The sequence below is a fragment of the Crocuta crocuta genome, unplaced genomic scaffold (genome assembly GCF_008692635.1).
Source record: "Crocuta crocuta isolate KB4526 unplaced genomic scaffold, BGI_CrCroc_1.0 scaffold179, whole genome shotgun sequence".
In the NCBI taxonomy this organism is placed as follows: Eukaryota; Metazoa; Chordata; class Mammalia; order Carnivora; family Hyaenidae; genus Crocuta; species Crocuta crocuta.
The window spans coordinates 11104881-11128564 of NW_027551568.1; the positions used below are offsets into that span (position 1 = coordinate 11104881).

Here is a 23684-nt window from a genome sequence, read left to right on the forward strand (position 1 = left end):
CCCTAGTGATGTGCTGGTTTCCTAGAGCTGCATAACAAATGACGAAAATTGGTGCTTAAAGCAGCAGAAATGTATTTTCTCACCATTCTGGAGGCCAGAAGTGCAAAATCAAGGTTTTGGGTTGATTTGGTTCCTCTTGGAGACCTGAGGTAGAATCCTTTCCATGCTTCCGTGTAGCTGCTGGTGGCTGCCCCAACCTCCAGGCTCCATGACTTGTAGATGAATTACTGCAGTCTCTGCCTTCATGTCAGCTTCTTCTCTGTGTCTTCTCCCCTACTCTCTTCTTCTAAGGACATGTTGGATTTCAAGTCCACCCTAATCCAGGACAATCTCATCTCCTCAAAATCCTTAACTTAATTACATCTGCAAAAAAACCACATTTTTTCCCCAAATAAGGTCACATTTGCAGATTTTGGGTGAACCTGTCTTTTGGGGGTCAACATTCAATCCACTGTAAATGCTTTCTGAATGGTGTGAAAACCAAAACTGTGCTTCCTCCTCTGTGGTTCAGGGGAGCCGTGAGCAACCCTCTAGATGGGGCCCAAGGATCCCTAAAGATTACAGGTTGTAGAATCAGGTAAATATCCAAGAACAAGTTCTTTTTGTCCATTTACTGAGCTTTAGGAGTTTGGGGAAATGACTTAACTTTTCTGGGTCTTGATTTTCTTCATCAGGAAAAGCCTGTCTAGTCTGCAAATTGTGTTGAAGATTAATTTTGGATTAGAGATCATTTTTATAAAGGGTTTCATAATATGCCTAGAATAGAGTAGGTGCTTTTCATGCTCTTTTATAAATTAACAGTAATTTCAAAGGATTATGCCACGGAGACCACCCCCTCCCCCCCAGTAATTTCACCATGGAAAAGGGAATGTCACAGAGGCATTTGCATGGATCAGTGACCAGCATCACTGAAAGTGTGTTTCCTGATCTGAGATGTGCACTTGGGATTTTAAAATGGCAGTCAGAGCCAGCTTGGCTGGAGTAAGGGTGTCATGTGACCCTTAATGAAAACTGAACAGTCTGAGAGAGAAAGAAAGCCTCCAGCACAGCTCCTCTCTCAGGTAAAGGACAACTGCACAGCATGGTAGAGAGCATTTTTACATTACATGGCAATTTAATAGCACATCTGTAGCATCGAGATCATGAGCTCGAATCCATAACACACAAGTTTCCCAAGTTAGGTTTGGTGATTGTTTCAATTTTAATATATGATGACTTATTCAATACTTTATTGATTTGAGTAATATTATGTGGAATTACTAATGGAGTCAGTTCCTACTTTGCCAGGGTAATAAATGTATCAGTTAGGAAAGCTTTGGCTACAATAAACAGGATACCTAAGGAACAGCAGCTTTAACTAGTGGGGGCTTTACTCCTTCCCATAACAAAAAGTCAGGGGGTTGCTGGCATTAATTGTTCAGCTGCTCCTTCAAGCCATCAGAGACCCAGGCTTTTTCTCTCTTCCCACCCTGTCATCCTTAAGATGTTATCTTTCATTCTCATGCTTGTCATTGAATGAGAGTGAGATGACTCTATGCTTGAGACATCACCTCTGTTCTAGTCACAGGCAGAGGAGGAGGTAGGGATGTGCCAATTGCATTGTCTCTAGGCAGTGTTTTCTTATACCCAGTTGGCTAGAATTGTGGCACATGCTTCCCAAGGCTACCTGCAAAGGAGGCTGGGAAGGAGGCCTATATTGGCACCTGAAAAAAATCAGAATTCTGGTAGCAAAGATAGAGGGATTGCATTTTGGATGTACCTAATTTGATAATTTTTAAAAAATAGTTCCATTTATACAAATCAAAACCACACTGAGATACCACCTCACGCCAGTCAGAGTGGCTAACATGAGCAAATCAGAGAAATCTAGATGCTAGCGAGGATGTGGAGAAATGGGCACCCTCCTACACTGTTGGTGGGAATGTAAACTGGTGCAGCCCCTGGNCTGACAATAAACTATTTGTAAAAAAAAAAAAAAATTAAAAAAATGTTAAAAAAAAATACTTCCATTTAAGGTATCTGTTTGAAAGTCAGAAAATGAGAAAATGTAATGGTGTAATGCTCTGAAATATAAAAAAAAAACTATAAGTAAAATCAACTGAATAAAAATAAGATAGAGGGGAAATGGATATTGATTTTTTTTTTAAATTATAATTATTGAAATAGAGTTGACATACAATCTTACATTAGTTTCAGGTGCACAACATAGTGGTCCCACAATTCCTGGATATCGATTTAATAACAGAATCTGCCACAAGAAAAAACTGGGAAGGCTCAGGAAATGACAACTCAGAAAATCCTGTCCCTTCCTCCTGGCCAATATCTGTTCAGGAGTTATCATTTTCCCTCCTGAGTGTTTATCATCTGGATCGTTTTGATTTAGGATAAAATTTGAGCAGAGTGATCTTTTTAAAATGAAAGCCAGGGGCACCTGGGTGGTTCAGTCAGTTAAGTGTCTGACTTGTAATTTCAGCTCAGGTAATGATCTCATGGTTTGTGAGTTAGAGCCCTGTGTAAGGCTTTGCACTGATGATGCAGAGCCTGTTTTGGATTCTCTTTCTCTCTGCCCCTCCTTCACTCAGGCTCTCTCACTCAAAATAAGTAAATAGACTTTTAAAAAAGTAAAATTCTAAAAAAAGAAGAAAGAGAGAAAACCAGATCATGTTCTTCTCCCACTGCCTTCAAATCAACTGAACATCAAATAAAATGTGAACCCCTCCCCATGGCCTCTGAGACCCAGCACTGTAGCCCCTGCTTTCAGGCCCATCCGTCTCTCCTGCTGTCCTGGGAACAGCCCCTTTGTTCCTGACCCCCCTTCCCCAGCCCTTGGAGTGGCTACTCCTCTGCAAGGGGCTCCCTGCCGCAGTCACAGGCCACACCTTTGCACCACCCAGATCTCTGCGCAATGGTGGTTTCCCCAGAGAAACTTCCTCTGAGCCTCTCCCAGAGACTTCCCATCCTACTTGCTTCCTCGTCCACCTACCATTTATGGCTACTTGAAACCATCCCTGCCTGCATTCCCTGGTTTGAGGTCGGCCTACCACTCTCCAGGGGCACTCCTCGAGGGACCGACCACTTTCTGTCTCATTTGCCCTGTTTCCCAGCTCTGGGATCCATGCTTTGCACATCAAAAGTTCTCAGTAGATCTCTATTGAATGAGTGAGGATACAGACCAGAGTTAAAACCACAAATGTCAAACATCCAAGCAGAACAAGCAATGGGAAACAAGTTCAGGGTAATGGGCTGAAAGTATAGGGCTACAGGGCTATATACTGGAGAGGAGAAAAGGAAGAGAGCATGTGCTCACTGCCCTCAAAAGAGCACACAGTTCCCCCAGGAAGCCACGCATGCATGGACAGTGCACACGCGTGCACAGACAGTACCCATGCATATCCAGGCAGTGCACACACGTATGGACAGTATACACACATGCACAGACAGTACAGGAGAATCTGCGAAGGGAAGTAAGAGAAAAAGAGGGTGTGGGCCCCATATGACAGCTGCCAGCTTCAGACTTCCAAATTGGAAAATGGTGCACAGAGATTTTGCTAGAGGGACGCGTATATCGTGATGTTGTTGGCAAAAGTAGAAATTGAAACCACCAAACCATTCAACAATAGAGAATTAGCTAAGACAATTTCAATGCATCCATATAGTACAGTTTAAAAATTACATTCCAGAATTAGATTTTCTTATATGGAAATGTGAGTAAATATAGAGTAAATGACAATACAATTCCAAAAAAAAAAAATAATGGATAGAATAGTGCAGTTTTAAAAAGAAGAGAGGAATAGAATCTGTATCTTTCCAGATGTAGATCCCAAAATGATAACAAGGTTATTTCTGGGTGGTCTGATGATTACAGCTGATTTCTATTTTCTTCCTTTTGTTTATCCATATAACCTATTTTTTCTATGATTAACATGTACTAATTATGTAATCTTTTTCCACTTTGGAACAACTGAACTAGGAATCATGTTTTAAATCCCATCTCAACAGTACAATCAAAACATTAGATATCAGAAGAGTTTTTTTTTTTTCTTGAGTAGAACAGGCTGCTGTTAAATATTATTCCAGGCACACGGAAATGGTTAAGAGGTTCAGCAGTCATAGGGACAAGTCCCTGGATGGCCACACCAATGGTGCACCAGGAGGAGGCATAGGTGTCTTAACTTGAGAGCCAGTGACACTGTATGAAGAACCACCACTGGCAGAATGCTTCTTATGGTTGTACCTCGCCGGAGTCACTTTATCTTCAGAATGTGCAACTTAGGCATTACTCTTCCATTTTACAGATGACAATCCTGAAGTTCAAGGAGGCTCAGTGAACTGTCCGATATCCTCCAGAGGGCAAAAGTTAGACCAACTTGGCCTGCCCCCAAAGGCCATGTCTGTTCCTCTACTTCACAGTCACTCCTCTTACATACTGTCAGCCTCAAGCCATCCAAGTGGAAGACAACTAGCCAGCAGCTAGTCCGGTAGATAGCAAACATTTCTTCCTGTTGTTATTCCGGAACCATTGATTTGAAAAAATTTTTAATCAGAGGCAAAATCAAATAGGACACTAAATGCAACATGATATCTTGGATTGGATACTGGAAAAGACATAGAGCATTAGTGGAAAAGCTGGTGAAATCTGAACAGTCTGGAGTTTAATCCAAAAAAAAAAAGATATTAGATAGATAGATAGATAGATAGATAGATAGATAGACAGATGAGAATTGCTCTTATTGAATAATGAGTTGTGGAGGATAGGGGGAGGGCTAGCCTACTGAGATAGAAACCTGCCTACTCAGTCACCAACACCCCTTCTCCATCTCAGCCCCAAAGAATGCTTTAGGTTTCCCAGGAGAGCACTTTGGATACCCTTGAGCTGGTCCAATCAGCTTACCTTATAGATGAGGAAATTAAAGTCTGACAATCAAAATAACTTGACAAGAGAGCTCTCAGTTTAACATGGCAGAGCAGACTAGACCCAAAGTTACGGCTAAATGTTGACTCCCCACCAAAATCCATCTATTGAAACCTTTATCTGCCATTGTGACAGTATTAGACGTGGGCCTTTCGGACATAATAAGGTCATGAGAATGAGGCTCCCATGATGAGACTAGTGTAATTATAGGAAGAGGAGGAGAGACCAGAGCTCTCTCTCCACCATATGAGGTTGTGACAAGAATGGCCATCTGTAAGCCAAGAAGAGGTTCTCATCAGGAACTGAACCTGCCTGTACCTTCATCTTGGACTTTCTGGCCTCCAGATCTTGAAAAATAAAAGTCTGTAAAACCAAGAAAAGGTGAACCTGTTTTCACAAACACCTATATTCCTGAGAGGCTGTATGAACTGAAATATTGTTGACATATGCAGAGTGAATTTGCTATTTTTTATTGAATTGGGTATAACTGTATCACTGGAGCAGTGGTCCTCAGCCCCAGATCCTGCATTCAAATTATCTGGGATGCTTGTTAAAAGTCCAGGCTCTGGGGCAAACTTGGGAGATTCTAGATCATTAAAACATGAGAATGGGTCCCTAAGACCTACATTCATTAGTGTTCTCCATTTACAGTGGTTTTCTCAAAGAAGACAAACTGGGGAATGACAGGTGGATGTAGAAGGAAGACTTATTTTCACTGTATATGCTTTTTATTATATGGATTTTTCAAACACTGTTGTGTCCTGCCTATTTAAAGCTGAACTACACTTAACTCCCCATGCACAGCCATGGTAGGGAGTGATGAGTCTAGGGAGAAACACTGTTGGGTCCCTGAAAAACAGAGGATTATACAGAATCAGCTGGAGGGTCTCTGGGCAGCCTCGTAAGCCAGCATCCTGTCTGAGATGATGAGCTGTGGCACCTGACAGCCCAGAGTCTGGACCTGCATCTGCCCCAACCAATTAGCATTCACTTTTCTGAACATCTGTTCTGCTAAATCCATACAATAGAACCTACCTCACAGCCCCGTGAGGATGAGTGGAGACATAAACTCAGCACAGAGCCTGGCATATAGCAGGCCTTCTGTAAATGATAGATTTTCTTTCATTTCTCCAGAGCCCCTGAGCTGGAATGGAGGTTACTGATTTAATCAGAATTGAATTGCTTTGAAGAGCAAAGCTTTCCTTTGTTTCATGAAACCCAATCAGCTGACTTAGAGCAAGAAAGTGTATGTGTTAGAATGGTCTCCGCATGCCCTGCTAAGTGCTAATAGCCAAGATTTCTCACCACGGGGTTCCTGCAATCTGCCCTAATCTAGGAAATTAGAACCTCTTGTGCATTTTCATTTGACTCGTAAATGTGCGCATTCATGATTTTCTTGGACATCTTCCACACTACTGTGAAGCTTTGGCTTATTGCTTTATGGTTTTTTAGCTAATTCTTCCCTTAAATATGTAAATAGCTATATTACTAAATATTTGGAAAATAGAGGGAAGAAAAAAACTCACAATTCTATGGCGTGGACGCAAGGGATGTCAGTATTTTGTTATATTTTCTGCTAGGCTGTTGGTGTGTGTTATAATCATCATAAGCATTTTATTCACACCAAACAACGTTTTGTCTTGATTTTTCTCCCATCAGTATATTGCAAATGTTTTTTCCATAATGGCAAAGTCATTATAGCCACACTTTCAACTAGCTGCAAAATATTCCAATGAGTGGCTCTACCACAATATATTTAACAGTCCCCCGGTTGTCTAACATTTCCATTTATTCCTCTTTTTTGCTGTTTTTAATAATGCTGCAATGAGCATTTTTGTATGTAGATACTTCTACTGAATTAAAAACTATTTCCTTAAGCTAACTTCACACAAATTGTAAGTCTTCCACTTTTCAAATATGAAATCATATTAGAGAACAGTATTATCCTAACTGGATAAACTTAGAAAAATAACGATTTCATGTGAACAAACTCTTTCTCTGTTTTTCAGAATTATCAGGGGAATAACTTTTTTGCATAGCAGAAACAAGCAGCCTGTGGTCTACCAGAGACTAACAGAAATGCAAAAAGTTCACAGGGCCACATTTTATTTGGCTGTGACAGCTTCAACATCAATTTTGAATTTCAAGCAGGAGACAACACAGAGCTTTGAGGAGCATCAGTGCCATTGCCCCATTTGAATCTCGTTGTCCACATGTGAGCAGGAAGGGAAAAGAGAGAAACTGCCCTTGCCCTCACTGGAAAAAAAAAGTCCATGGAAATGAACATATACACTAACTAAAAAAATCCTTTGACACTGTCCAACGACTGTCTGGTGAGCTCCTACCAACACCTTGATGCAATGTTCTAATCATTCTCCACTATCCCAGAAAAACAGGAATTCCTTCTAGTAAGAATTTGTTTATATATTAATAACAACTTCTATTTACTGAGCACTTACTACGTGCCGATGTTCTAACATATTATATCCATAATGTATGTTAGCTTTCATCCCATTTTTAGAAGGCACACTGAGGCACAGAGACCGGAGTTTTCTCAAGATCACAGTTAGTAGGTGGTAGAGCTGGGCTGCAAGCTTAGGTGTGCTGGCTTTAGAAATCATTATGTTGAGCAGCCCCAGAGACACCTACTCTCATGTTGCCTGGGGCTGAAGCAGGATCCACCTGTATTCGTTTCCTACAGCTACTCTAACAGGTGACCACAAGCTTAGTGGCATTAATCCACATAGTTCTTACCTTACAGCTCTGGAGGTGAGAAGTCTAAAAGGGCTCACAGGGCTGTATTCTTGGAGGCTCTAGGGGAGAAGCTGTGTCCTTGCCTTTTCTTTTCTAGAGGCTACGTTCCTTGTCTCTTTCTCCACCTTCAGAGCCGTCAGATGGCAGCTCCTTCTCTCACTCTTTCCCTCTGCTTCCATCCTCACATCACCGTCTCTATATGTAACACGGACCCTCCTGCTTCCTTCTAGTAACGACCCTTGATTTGTCATCAGGGGACACACCTGGATAATCCAGGATGCTCTCCCTCCTGCAAGACTAGTAACTTCATCACAACTGCACAGCCCCTTTGCCAAGTAAGGTAGCACACTAACAGGTGCTGGGGGCTAGGACATGGACATCTTTGGGTGGCCATTACTCAGTTTACCACACCTGAGAACTAACTAGAGCTAAAATACAGCCCAGAAAGCCATGGGTGTACCTGAAGAGCTATTTTTTGGGAGACGATATAAGAAGGAAAAGCTATCAGGCTTAGAATCCCAGTGATCCTGGCAGAACCAGCATTAAGAACGGAGGCAGCATTAAAAGAGCGTGTGTCAACCCTTCTGTTTCTGAGCAGCTAATATGATCCACATCCTTCACTTAATCCATTTTATCATCACAACACAACTGACAGGGAGCTTCCTTGTCCCCAACACAGAGCTGAGAGGCTCAGATTAGTTATGTAACTCTCCCAAGGTCACACAGCTAGCCACGGTGGTGGGCACCAGGCTTGTGAGTAAGACCCAGGGGACAGTGACACCAAAGCCCAGGGGCACCCATCCTGCCCAGGCAACTGGTGATAAATCTGATCAAAATGAACCACACAAGCAATGTGCACACAACCCCTCCACTACCACCCTCTGAATGGCATTTTAGCACCAATTTCCTTATTCATTTGTTTGTCTACATGTTTGTTATCTATCTCTCCGCAAAGGTAAGAATCTTGTCTGTGGCTGACTGCAGCCACCCCAGTCCTGAGAACAGGCCAGGCACATAGTCAACACTAAATAACTGTTTGTGTAACAAATGAAAAATACTTCTTTGACCTGGAGATAACCAATGTGAGCAAACTCAACCACTTACAACATGGATGAGATGCTAAAAAGTAACAAACACCCCAAAAAAGTCTTCAGTACAGCCAAAGCAAACAAGTCTTAAGTCCAAGTTAATGCACTATCTCTTCAGAAAACCCTTTGAGACCCAATCCAAAACCCATGTTCTCTTTCTGGAAAGTGATTTCTAACTATTGAGCTCTTTATTACTCTACTTCCTGCTAAAAGTGATATGCTTTGGTGACTGTTAAAATTAAAAAGGAAGATTGTCCATCTAAAACACATGATCCAAAGGGGCAAGGTAACCACACATTAATATCATAGAATTCAAGAAATACATCAGTGAAATTACAGCCTCTGTAGTGGAGACAAGGATTCAGAGGAACTGATTCATGACATTTCCCAAATTGACCAGTTGCAAAGCCCCAACCCCAACACTGGTGTGCACCTCCATCTAAATACATTTAACTAGACAGAACAACCTAGACACGAAGAGATCGTGTTCTTTCATGCGTACAGGACCCTGGCAGTATGGTCATATGCACTTAACTGTTTTAAAATTTGGTCCTGCATGTAAATATAATACCATTACTTTTTTTGATTCACACTTTGACCTCAAACATACCTCCTTCATGGCAATTGTTCACTTCTTATCTATTTGTCTCTCTTCCTAAGAGTGCTGTAAGCTTCTTCATGACAGATAATTGGCTAAATCATCTTTGAATCTCTAACGGTGGTGATTGGCACCTGCATGTTGGATGAATGACTGAGTCTTTTATCATAAAAATAGTGCATGATCATTAAGAATTTCAGAAAATAGAGAAAGGTAGGGGCGCCTGGGTGGCTTAGTCGGTTAAGCGTCCGACTTTCGCTTAGGTCATGATCTCGCGGTTCGTGGGTTCGAGCCCCGCGTCGGGCTCTGTGCTGACTGCCGGCTCAGAGCCTGGAGCCTGTTTCAGTCTGTGACTCCCTCTCTCTCTGACCCTCCCCTGCTCACACTGTATCTCTCTCTCTCTCCTAGAAATAAATAAAAACATTTAAAAAAAAAAGAAAATAGAGAAAGGTAGAGAACAACCAACATAGTTCCATGAATGTCAGAAAATAGAGAAAGGTAGAGAACAACCAACATAGTTCCATGATTGTGAAAAAGCAGGAAACATTTTGTTACATTTTTCTGGTTTTTTTTAAAAGTGGTTTTTCTTTGTTTCTATTTTTCTCCTTAGAAAATCCTATTCGCACATTTCTAAGTTGGGACTTTTTTACTGAACATTACAACATAAGCATTGCCCCATGCCATCTCAAAGTTCTGAAGCTTGATTAAAGATATAGAATGCCCTAACACGGCTCTTGAGGGCACTAATTTTATGCCATTGGGCACATTATCAACTTCAACTCTGGTGTAATCCAGAGAGAATTCCTTCTGTGTCATAGCTACTATAAATCAGGCTTCGTTTCCCCAACTCAACCAGAAAATCCTTTTGTTTTGCCTTTGTTACCTTTTACAATCCATGACCTAAATGGAGCTGCCCCCATTTCTTCTCAGTTAGACAAGCAGCAATAGCCATCTGAATCTATCCCTAAAACCATCCAGCAGAAGCCTTTTGGCAAATTCCAGTATAGGGCACTCTCATTCTAGTGCTGTTCTATGGGTGTATTTTTTTTCTATTAAAATAAATGTTTTCATGAACTCACAAATGTGTTAGTCATAACCATCACAGAGGTCCAGTTGATGATTAAAAAACAAACTAGGTTTGGGAAAAAATTCAAGATGCCTTCCATACTCCAAATTTGTTCCCAGTCAACAGAGAACAGGGGCCAATGCCTTGAAACCAAACATATTTTTATGAAACCAAACATCATAAAACATGAGCGAGAGTACCCTTACATCACTCAGACCACTAAGATTAATAGACACGCTGAAAGCATTTGCTTCACACTTGCTCAACTGAACAAATACATCTTTTCACAAAACTGATCCAAAATCTTGGCCATTCCCAGATGTCTAAAATCCAAGACTCTTTGCTCTCAAATTCCTCAATGAGAAAGTGTAGAAGAGGAGAATTTGGAACTTTAATCAAATGTTTAAATCTGGCACCAGGAAGAGAAGAAGCTAAAGTTGTACATTGAAGAAGAAAAGAAAAGAAAGGGGAGGAGAGGGGAGGGGAGGAGAGGAGACAGGGGAGGTGGGAGGGGAAGAGAGGGGAGGGGAGGGAACGGAAGGAAAGGGAAGGAAGGAAGGAAGGAAAGGGAAGGAAGGAAGGAAGGAAGGAAGGAAGGAAGGAAGGAAGGAAGGAAGGAAGGAAGGAAAGGGAAGGAAGGAAGGAAGGAAGGAGGGAAAATAGAGGAGGAAGAGAAAATACACTGAGATAAATATCTACAAATAATCTCTTATGTTATCAATGTTTTATTTCTTTGAGACAAAGGACATTATTCCTTCTATCTGTACATGATCCTATACACTGGGTGGGTAGACTGAATTTGTTTTGTTTTGATGCAGCATTCATTTGTTGACTTTTTAAAACCAGAAGGAATATGCTTATTGGCTCTCATGGAAATTTGGAAACCACAACAGAAATGAAAGTTGAAACTATAAATCACTCTTAACCCCTCCACAGAGCAATAAAGCCACATTAATATTTGGTACTGTGGCTTCTCATCTTTGTGATACATATATTATTTTTTAAAGCCAAAATGAATGTTCCAACACTAGAAACACTATTTGGCAGCCAATTTTTTCCTTAATTAACACATAATAAATGTTTGTCTTTGTCATTAAATCTTCTTGTAGAACATAGACTTTAGTGGCTGCAAAGTAGTCCTTTTGTTGATGTGCCATTGACTTAACCTATCTGTAACTGTAGAAGAAATCATTTATAACCAAAAAATGGCATCATTATACATATAGCTTTGCCTACATTCTTAACATTTTTCTTCAAATTAAATCATAAGAGTAGAAGTGTAGAGACAAAGGGTGGCATAATATTCAGACTCTTTGTATGTATTTGTCAACATAAATTTTGCATTCCTAAAAGGCTGTGCCTTAGGAACAACTTTGTATTTGTACAGCCTATGAACATGCCTGCCTTCTAGCTGGTTTGAATTCTGTGCATCTTTGCCAATTTAAAACCATTTTGTTTTGCTATCATTTGTTATTAAACAAGTGCTTATCCAGCAACTTCTATATGCAACATCTATCCTTGGGTAGGAGGCATCACAATGAACACAGACTCTGGCACAGACAGATGGTGTTGGAATCCCAGCTCTGTCTTGTTCCCTCTGTGACCTTGGGCAGGTTCCTCACCTGAGCCTCCATTTTCTCAGCTACAAAATGGAGGCAAACACAGCCCACCCAAGTGGTGCTTCTAGACGTTAGCCACATGGACATGTGCACAGTGATTCAGCCCAGGCAGAGTCCTGTGGCCCCTCAGTAAGTCCTGATGCTTAAGATCTGCTTCCTCAGATCTGCAAGCCATGGCAGCTACTCTGTTTTGCACCGGCTCTTCCCATGACATTTTATGGAGCCTCCGTTGGGAAGCCTCAGCCCTCCACCCACTATGCTCTTGTATCTCTGACAACTTCTTGATATGAGGGAACAGAGACTAATTATTGGAAGCTGATATTTGTAGTTTGTCAGATCTCACACTGACAATGCATTCATTTTAAGATGGGAACTTTGGCCACACACATGGCATCTAAGTTTAATGACCTTGAAGTCTCTCCCTTTACATTAAAGTCAGAGGCTTTAGTAGATGGAGAATTAGGCTGAAATTTGGCCAACTCTGCCTTCATGCTCAGCTATACTACTCTGTTTTGCCTTAGCTTCCCTTCTCTCTATGGAAGAATTCCAGCATTAACACAAATGATGCTAGGTTTTTACATTTTAGATCTTTTACAAAGAAATAAAAAATTTATTTATCTTTATAGAAAATAAAAAATTATTTTATTTAAGGCTCCATTTTGATCCTTTCCTTGCTCTTCAGTTAACCACTAGCCTGGAGCTAGTGCATTTCATTTCCATGCATTACTTTTTATGGAGGTGAAATGTACATGATATAAAATTCACCATCTTAAAGTAAACAATTCAGTGGTATTTAGTGCATTACATTAAATGGCTATAGCCACCCCCTCTAGCAAGTTCCAAAACATTTTCTTCATGCAAAAATATAGCCCCCATAACCATTCAGCAGTCACTTTCCATTTCTTATGCCAACCTCCAACCCTTGGCAACCAATCTCTTCCTGTCTCTACAGATTTACCCATTCTAGACATTTCATGCAAATGGACACATATAAAATGTGACCTTTTGTGTCTGGCTTCCTTCACTTATAATAATGTTGTCAAGGTTCTTCCATGTCATGACATGTATCAGAACTTCATTCCTTTTTCATAGATGAACAACATTCCATTGTATGTCTACACTGTCTAAGTTGGGTTGAGTTCCATGTACACCCACTTGCTGCCTACTTCATTGTGCCAGGATTTCTTATTTGGTGATGATCTAAGCAAAAGCCCTGCTTCCCTAACATGTAAGCCTGGGGATGGTGCGGGCAGGAATGTAGCTGGGTGTTCTTGCACATGGTCTCTGGCACCAACAAACCTGGATTTGAGCCACGGTTCTAGCGCTTCATACTTATGTGAGTGTGATAAAGGCAACTGGCCCTTTATGCCTTTGTTTCCTCTTCTCTAAAATGGGGATGAAATATCAACCACCTCATTTGGGGTTGCTGAGTGTAGCACACAAAACAGTGCACAGTGACTCTGTGCAATGATGGCACACAGTAAGGACCAATTCAACACATTTTCAAACCACTTATCAAGTACCTGCCATGTGGCAGGTACTATTCTAGATGGCAGTAGTGCAACAGTGAGCAAAACAATAAACAATAGATAACTCACAGTCCAGAGAGAAAGCAGACAACATAAAGTGAAAACCATCACCAGTGTGATAATAGGCTGGGGGACTATAGGGCAGAAACAGAGTGCTCCAGAGCTAGCTGGTGCTGACAAGGTCAGAGGTTCCCACAGGACACTGTGCCTGATCCATTAAGACTTAAACAAAAGTACGTTTAAAATCTCTCCATTCCTCTGTATCCCCTGACCCCACAGTGCCTGACTGGCTGCATCAGTCTCCCGACTGGTCACTCATCTCCTCTCCCGAGCCCTCTCTCATCTGCTGTCCACACTACAGCCAGAGAATCATTTTAAGAGTAACAAAGATGATGATTTCCCCTACTTGGCAGCTCTTATTACTCTTAAGATACTATCTAAACTCTTCAAGCCGTGAGTGATTTGATCTCATCTATTTCTCTGACTGCCTCTGTTATAGGACATCTTACCTTTTATAAGCCCCAAACCACTCTCTTTTCATTGCTAGAATCCTCAACACCCTCTCCTGCCTCAGGACCTTCACATAGCCTCTTCTCTCTTCCTAGAGGACTCCATTCCTCTCTTCACCCAGCTACATCATCCTCAGGAATCTCCTTAAATGTTCCATCCTTAATGTGGCCTTTCCTGACCCCTAGAACTAAAGTAGCCTCTCATGCCCTTGAGATCTGGCCCAACCAAGACGGCAACTCTGGTGTCCTCATACAGCTGTCCACCTAGTGAGACAACAAGATGACTTCAACCCAGGCAATGTGTCTCTTCACCTATATCCCATCTGCCAAGGTGAGCTGGGCACCCACTATGCACCCTAGTTCTGTGAAATTACAAATGGCCAGGGCTTAATCCCTGGCAGGGGCTGTGTAGGGAATTTGGGGCCACCTAGCCCAGAGATGGTACAATTGTCAGTACCACTGTGGAAAAAGTTCAGTGTCCTTTCCATAAAACATACTGCTATGATCAAGGATCAGTAGAGGTCAACTTTGCTGACCTTTAAAGTTACTTCCAAATTAAAAATTCTGTGGTTCTGTCTGTGTTCCAGGGACTAAGGATGCCTGATTCTTGGAGAGCTAGAGTTTCTTCTCATACAGGAATTGGGCAGTGTAAATTCACACAACCTTTTGGAAAGCAGTTTGACAGCATGTACCAAGAGAGACATAAAACATCCAAATCTTTTGACCCAGTAATTCCATTTCTGGGAATCTATCCTAAGGAAATAATCTTAAATAGGGGTAAGGGCTTATGCACAAAAGTTTTCAATGTAATCTCATTTATAACAGGAAAAAATGGAAATAGCTTAATTGTCCAATCATGAGGGGAAAGAGATTAAATAAATTATGGTATAACTACTTGATGAATATTGTTTGCCCATTAATGGTTCCAAAGAATAACAGAGGAGAAATGCTTATTATATAATATTAAGTTAAAGAAAAAGCAAGCTGATGATCCAGCAAGCCCACTTCTGGGTATATACCCAAGTGAAAAGAAAACGGGATGTAGAAGATATATCTGCACTACACTATTTATTGCTACATTATTCACCATAGTCATGATATGGGCCACCTAAGTGCCAATCACCAGTTGAATGGATAAAGTTGTGGTGTATATCATAGAATATTCTTCAACCATGAGAAAGGAGGAAATCCTGTCATTTGTGACAACATGGATGGATCTTAAAGACATTTTGGTAAGTGAGATAAATCAGGCAGAGAAAAACTATATGATACCACTTATATGTAGATTCTAAAAACGCTAACTATGGCTATAGTGGCCATCATATATTACAATACATAAATATATCAAATCAACATGTTTTACACCTCAAATTTGCACAATGTTATGTGTCAAGTACATTTCAATTATAAAGAAAGAAAGAAAAAGCAAGCAGCAATCATGATAGATAATATTACAAATCTCTGCACAAAGAATCTATGCATGTGTGCAAACATACACAGAACAAAACATAACGGAAAAATAAACTAAAATGGCAACAGTGGTTATGAAAAACAGAACTATAGTTTAGTTACTTTTATTTTTTCCACCTTTTCCTCTTCTACAAGTTTTATTTTTTAAAGCTTTTACTGTTTTTATATATTTTTGAGAGACAGACAGACAGACAGAGTACAAGTGGGGGAGGGGCAGAGAATGAGGGAGACACAGAATCTAAAGCAGGCTCCAAGCTCTGAGCTGTCAGTACAGAGTCTGGTGCAGGGCCCAAACTCACTAACCATGAGATCATGACACTTAACTAACTGAACCACCCATAAGCCCCTACAAGTGTTCTTTAATGCCTAGATATGTAAAATAAAATATGAATAATTCTCTATGACAGTTATACTCAGCATATAGAGCATAGAAAATAAATTTTGAGGTTAAAAAGAATACATGTATTTTGATTAAAAAAAACTTTCTCAACTATGAATAGGAAAACATATTAAAAGGAAATCACACATATAAAAACATACACCCACACAACAAAACAAAAAATGAACAAACCAAACCTGTTACCAGTTCTATTCCAAACGTGATCCATGGTTGGGTGTTTTTCTCACCTCACCCAAGGGTGCTGTCTACCATAACCCTTCATTCTTGCCTTCCTCAATCCTTCTTGACACAGCAGTCCAACAGACCTTTTTTTTTTTCCTTTAAATGCTTATGTAATTTTGAGAGAGCAAGCAGGGGAGGGACAGAGAGAGAGGGAGAGAGAGAACCCAAAGTAGGCTCCATGCTGTCAACACAGAGCCAAATACGGGGCTTGAACTCACGAACTGTGTGATCATGACCTGAGCTGAAGTTGCACGCTTAACTGACTGAACCACCCAGGCATCCCTAAGAGACCTTTTTAAACTGTATATATGGTCCTGCCACTCCCAATCTTACTCTTCACTTAATTCTTATTACTGTTCAGATAAAGTCCAAGATCCACAACAGCCTTTCCACTCCCGTGATCAGCCTCTGCCTCTGTCTCCATCTGAATTTCTCACACTATTCTGCTCCTCACCAGCTTTCTCCCAGTTTCTCCAAGGTATCCTGTCCCGTCTCGGTGCCAGGCTTTTCCTCAAGCTGTTAGCTCTGTTTGGAAAGCCTACTCTACCCCACCTCACACCTATTTTCCCAGATACCTGACATCAGCCTTCAAGTCTTAAGAAATTTCTTAGAAGTTATTTCCTTGGGCAGTTTCTCTAACCACATAGTTGAGATTACTCTGAAAACACAGATCTAGAACCCAGAAGGGGAGCCACCAAAGAAAGGCATTTCCCAGCACCAGCAAAAAGATAAATTCTAAATACTGTTTTAAAAAAAAAAAAATGATTGTCTTTGTGTCACTTGGATGGTTCAGACCATTAAGCATCTGACTTCGGCTCAGGTCATGATCTCACAGCTCGTGGGTTCGAGCCCTGCATCGGGCTCTATGCTGACAGCTCAGAGCCTGCAGCCTGTTTCTGATTCTGTTTTCCCCTCTTTCTCTCTACCTTTCCCCCACTCATGCTCTGTCTCTTTCTGTCTCTCAAATATAAAATTAAAACATTAAAAAATTTTTATAAAAAGGAAGGTCTCTGACTTAAAATTGCTTCTCCTTTCACCAACAGAAACCACCATTTCTTGAGAAGCACAAATGCCAGTCAATGAGGTGCATTACTTCATTAATCTTAACAATCATCCCTGGTTTGAGCAGTTTTCAATTTTTACTTTTGGAAGAGAAAAGTAAAGTTTAGGCAGGGCATGCAAATTGCCCAAGGGCACATGGTTGGGCAAAAACGACTTTGACCTTCAAAGCCAGTGGTCTTACTCTGCCAGTTGACACAAAGAAATGTCAGTGGGAAGAGAGAAGATGTGGAGAGTCCTGCTAATTTAGACTGTGGTAACATTCCATTGCTTTTGTCTTTTTTTGCCAAAACCACTCTACTCAGCTTTCTTCCCAAGCACACTATGAGTCACTGTTGGATTTCCATCCACTGGGATGGAGTCAGTGACAATGTTGTTTTGGCTGGCAGGGGTTATGTGTGCAAGTGGTACCACCTGCTGCTAAATCTTTGTCTTTGTTGGGTCTATTGTCACTCTGGACTCTGAGACTGGCTGGCGTCCACCAGGCTCCTCCCAGAATGCCTCAAATGTTTTCAGCAAGAGGCAAAGCAGAGAACAAGGGTCATCCTTATCTGGGTAGAGTAGACATTTAGAAACACCAGGCTGTTGGAATAGAACTGAGATGCCCCAAAAGAAGCTACTTTAGGGGTTTTCAATAAATGTGCGCTATTGTTAGGATTATCACCACCATCATCACTCTTTTTGTGCTTAGATAATGTCACATAGATGCTTTCAACCCCCTCAGGATAGGGAGGTTTCATCACTAAATGGCAATGTCGCCTCTGGCCTCCCTGCAAACAACGATGGGCCTCTGGATGTTTTTCAGTTGCAAACAAAGTGGACACAGAGAACAGAGGACAGACAGTTCATCAAAAAATACAGCCAAAGATGCAGGAGTCAGAGCAGCAGAGATAATGCCAGCAACATTAACTTGCCTGGTAGTTATTGAGCACCTACTATGCTCTAGGCAACGTGTGACTCCTTTTCAATGGATTATTTCAATTAACCTTGACCACAATCATAGGAGCTAAGCAGTGTTACTGTCCTCATATTAAACAAAAGGTTTGATTTGGGAGTCAGAAAAATATGAACTTGAATGTCAGATCTATCACTTAGGAGCTGCACGACCTTTGTAAATTCTCTCATTTGGGACCCTCAGTTTCTACATCTATAATAAAAAGATAATAATACCTACTTCGCTACATGGCCAGGACTCACTGTGGCTAGCATGCAGTAGGTGCTTCCTAAATGTGTGATATGATTTGCTACCTTCAAATTAGGAACCCCAATAAATGACGTGGATTGTTAGCCCCTTGAAGAATCTCCTCTGGGTTGCTAGCGACAACCCTTCAGATAGGTCCCTGGGCCACTGGCTAACCCTTCCTGGAAAGCCAGATAGGTACTTTTCAGTGACTATCTGAAAAGAGATAAGAGCGGCCCTGTGTGGCCAGCTGGAAGGGAGAGAAGATGCTTTTGGCTTTTGGCAGCCAAGTTGCTCTGGGAAACTAAGAGCAAGCTGAGTCTCCCCATTCCAATCAATGCCACCCACACACTAGCAAATAATCCTTCTTCCCATTTGTGCCTTCTGTGATTGTCTCTTGTATTTGCCCTGTGGCAAAGTCCTATCTAATGGATATCTTTGGGTCAAGAAAATTACAGAGTGGATTTAACTGTTGGAATGGATGTAAATAGGAAAGTGAGATTATTCATTCATTTAGCAGATATTTATTTATCACATCTCCATTGTTTTGTAGCACACAAGAGCTTGGGCGTGAAGGCAGAAAACTGCAAGGCCAGAGAGAGCAGGTCAGAGACTGTTGCCATAGGTCGGGGGAGAGACAGGGAGCAAGAGAGCTACTCACACGGCTGTTGAAACATATTGGTCAGTGGCTGCCTCAGAACCCAATCAGCATTGAATACTCTGGCATCTAATTAGCATTAGTCATTAATCCATCAATTATATGCTGCACCTCTAGATTCTTGGCTGCATGGAGGTAGCACAAAGATGAGTAAGACAGGCTTCTTGTTCCAGAGGAGCATATTATAAAGTGTATACTTGTACCTGAGTCTGTATCAGGTCTAACTCATGTACAGAAACCTGAATTCGCAACAGAGATTGCAAACCCCTTAAAAATAGGTGTTGGCTTCCCATATTTGGTCCCTCTTCCCTTCTGGAACTCCAGAAAAATTAAGAAATAAAACAAAAGATTATGAGCATCCACATTGTGTAAATAAGTGAAGACTAACCAGATGAGAACAAGAAAAGATTATGAGAACAAGGGAGTCAGCCACCATCACTTGCTTTTTGGCAGAGACTCAAAGACAGGCAGAGGGGCAGGAAAGCTTTCTAGCAGAAAAAAATGGGAGGCTTCAGGTATTGCCTGACGGGAGACTGTCAGTATGGGGAAGAGGAGGTTTTGGAGTCTAGCTCTGCCAGTTACCAGCAATGCTAGTAAGCCATTGCCATTGCCAATGGCTGCAAAGACAATCTGCCCTAACGTCGGTCCCCATGCCCACCATGAGGAAGTCCTAGCAGCTACCTCATGGGTTCTTGATAAAGAATAAACAAGAAGTACATGTAAAGTGCATAGGACAGTGCCTTGCCACAATAAACACTTGATGAATGGTAACTAATTTTTTATTTTTCATCATTCAAAGATGCGGCATCTCAGAAACAACCTTAAGTGTCCATCGATGGATGAATGGATAGAGAAAATGTGGTATGTATATATAATGGAATATTATTCAGCCATAAAAAAAGAAGGAAATCCTGCCCTTTGCCATAAGATGGATGGGCATTATGCCAAATGAAACAAGTCAGACTGAGAGAGACTTATATGGGGAATTTAAAAACAAAAACCTGGGTGGCTCAATCAGTTGAGCTCAGCTTCAGCTCAGGTCATGATCTTGCTGTTGGTGAGTTCGAGCCCTACATTATTAGACTCTGTGCTCTCAGCCTATCAGTGTAGAGCTCACTTTGGATCCTCTGTCCCCTCTCTCTGCCCCTCCCTCACTTGTGCTCTTCCAAAATTAAATAAATATTTTTTAAAAAAACAAACAAATAAACTCCTACTACAGAAACCAGATTGGTGGTTTCCGAGGCTGGGGGGTGGAGTTGGGTGGGTGACATGGGTGCAGGGCGCCAAGGGGTACAAACTTTCAGTTATAAAATAAATAAGTCCCAGAGGGTGTCATGTGCAGCAAGGTGACTATAGTGAACACTGCATTGAAGACCTAAAAGTTTCTAAGGGAATAAATCTTAAAAGTTCTCAGCACAAGAAAAAAAAAAAACAATTTGTAACTAAGTGTGGTGATGGATGTCAACTAGACTGTGTGACCATTTCACAATATATACATCCACTGAATCACTATGCTGTGCATCTGAAATTAATATAATGTCATATGTCAACCATATCTCAATTTTTTAAAAAAAGAACACACACACACACACACACACACACACACAGATACAGCGTCTCTCACATGCCTGATGTGTCTCAAGAGAGTGTGCAAATTGAAGTCGGCATAGCCCAGAGGCATAGCGGTGATGAAGCAAACATATTGAGGTGGTCTGTATCCCTGGGGGTCATGCCCAAGTTCTCCCCCTGGTCCCTCTGGTCCGACTGCACCACGGTGGGAATGGAGGCGGCTGCAGAGACCTGCTTCCCCCGGGCAGATGAGCCCCATTCTCTGCGGGTTGGTCGACTCTTAAGCCCCCAAAGCAACTCATCACCCCAATGAACTTCACATTCTGAGATTCTTGGATTATCTGACTTTTAAACACAGCATCGACTCTCTAGTGTTAAAAAAAAAAATCTCAGGACAGTTTGACAGGTCGTGTTAGTGACAGCCAGCCGAACACCGGAGTACCTAGCACCAGCAACACCCATGCTGGACGTTCAGTGTGCTGCACCCCCGAGCGCGAGCCCCCGCCCCCACCTCCCACAACTCTGCCTGGGGCAGGCCTTCCATGAACCCACCGCTTCTTGGAATTTCTGTAACAAGTCATTGGAGAGCTCCCCATGCACTCCGAAAACTTCACTGAAGACGCTTGACAGCCCCATAAAATTACATTTCAGAACTTTAGGGCACAGTATGGCAGTTTGTGAGTAAAGCGCTTTTAAGACATTTTTGACTTATCTAAAGTATGCTCGTTTTTTTGGTTAAGAAGCCTCAAGGGGCAATGGAGCTGCAGGGTGTCAATCTGTTATTTATTATCCAAGATGATAAAAAAAAATGCTAGGTTTCCTGAACTAGTTATGGAATAAATGATATGATGGGTGGAATATGCTTCACAACAGACGAAATGAAGGGATTGGGGGGAAGGGATCATAAGTGAACGGGGGCACCTGGGAAACAATATTTTTCCCTCAGGTAACTCACCGCGGGACGCTGGGCACACCAGATTTTACCCTGCGTTGCTTTCCTGTATGAAATTTTCTGCAATTTTTAAAAATTTTCTTATAATTTACAAGAAGTGATATTTTGAATGTAAAGGGAAAAATCAAGAATTCAGGTCTGAGATAGTCCTATTTGTTAATTCTCAATTATCCACAATGATGGCTATCTGTATATATAAAGAATACTGCAGTGTGTCCTCCTTGTGAAGTCAGGAATGAGTACTTGATGACAGGCTATGCTGTGTGAGGAGTGACTCTTGGCAATGATTCAAAGAATGCAAGTTTTAATTCTAACATTGTGTGTAATTGTGACCTTTGAGCAAGTCATTTCTCACTACATCTGTTTTCTGGTCTATAAAATGGGAAAATCAGACTGATGCCTTCTGGGGTCCTTCCTTCCCTGATGGCATGAAATTCTTGTTGGGATGTGAGCTCCGTGCACATCAGGATCCTGTCTTCCTCTTTCAACTCTTACCCCTACATGCTTTGAACATGCCTAGAGTCAAATCAGAAGGTAAGAGGGACGCCTGGGTGGCTCAGTTGGTTAAACGTCCGACCTCAGCTCAGGTCATGATCTCGCAGTCTGTGAGTTCGAGCCGCCTGTTGGGCTCTGTGCTGACAGCTCAGATTCTGTGTCTCCCTCTCTTTCTGCCCCTCCCCTGCTCACATTCTGTCTCTCTTTCTCTCAAAAATAAATAAACATAAAATTTAAAAAAAAGGTAAGAGAATTAGAAAATTATGATCAAAATATTTTTGCTCAATATGCACTATTTGCATGGTTCTCTCCTGGCACACATAGCTGTGCCCCAAGTCTTCAAATGCCAGCTCTCTCTAGTTGAACATATTCCCAAGATTGGTAAAAGCTTTCTGAGAGACCTCCATACTATAGAGTTTCCTGAATGGATGGATCACTCCTTGGTTGGTATTTTGCATTGCCCCGTGACAGCCTTAGCTTCTGTATGTAGTTGGTGGCTTCTTAGTGGCTTCCTCATACTAGGAAGACTCTATCCTGGCTTAAGGTTCCATCTAGATGCCCCAGTCCCAGCTCATCCTCCACACCATCTGCCTCTTGGGAAACTCATGTACCTTTGCCCCTCCAATGGCTACCCTTACATTGGCTCTCTTCTCCAATGGCCTTCTGCCTTTACAGAACTACAGTTCTCTGGTTTCTATGATCACATAAGACATCAAGCTCCAGGGGTGGGTCAAGCTCCCCCACGAACTGTTTATCACATTTCTCTGATTTTTGCAAAGCTTTCAGCTTCACAGCTTAGTTAAACATCCAACTGGAGAAAAAATAGCTTCTTTTTTGCAGGCACCTTTCACACTATCAGTGATCCTTTGGGGTCCTCATTACTTGGCTGGAAAGTGGGTGTCACTTCTCCCACCTCCCTCATTAAAAAGGAGTGGAGAGGGGAGCCTGGGTGGCTTAGTCGGTTAAGCATACAACTTTCGCTTACGTCATGATCTCGCGGGTCGTGGGTTCGAGCCCCGTGTCGGGCTCTGTGCTGACTGCCAGCTCAGAGCCTGGAGCCTGTTTCAGAGTCTGTATCTCCCTCTCTCTCTCTGACCGTCCCCTGCTCACACTGTCTCTCTCTCTCTCTCTCTCCTAGAAATAAATAAAAATATTTAAAAAAATAAATAAATAAAAAGAAGTGGAGAACTCCTCAGCACTCCCTTATCAGCTAATAGCTCCCTACCTTGAAGGCTTTCTTCAACCATTAATCATTTTTGAACTTCTAGTTTTGTCTTATGTGGACTGAACATGGATGCTGGTCCAGCTATTTTTAGCAAGTCTTAAATGGATATGTGGGGACTGATTGCCCACTTATTCCCTACTTTGGGTCCTCATATGAAACTTCAGGATGATGGGAATTCATCCTATTAAACATAGTTCTGTGAGTATTTGATGAATGCCTGTCTTTTCCACTAAATTTTTCCTCTATAAGAGCTCTGTGTTTACTCTCCCTTGAATACCAAGACCAAACATTCAGTGTCTAACATATAGTAACAGCTCAATAAATATGTGATGAGATAATGAATAGAAAACCAAGATCAAAGAGGGAGAAGACCAGATTT

At 41.6% G+C, this 23684-nt stretch overlaps 1 protein-coding gene across 2 annotated transcripts in view; it reads left to right on the forward strand.

The window, feature by feature from the left end:
- C1QTNF7 (C1q and TNF related 7) overlaps positions 1-23684 on the forward strand; it is a 109657-nt gene that overhangs the window by 64888 nt on the left and 21085 nt on the right. Inside the window, exon 1 of one of the 2 annotated variants that reach the window (XM_077750430.1) lies at positions 19909-19925. The exons of the other annotated variant lie outside the window; for it this stretch is intronic. The gene's annotated coding sequence lies outside the window, so the exon portion shown is untranslated. Of the gene's footprint in view, positions 1-19908; positions 19926-23684 lie in introns of those variants that run through there. 2 annotated transcript variants of the gene reach the window in all.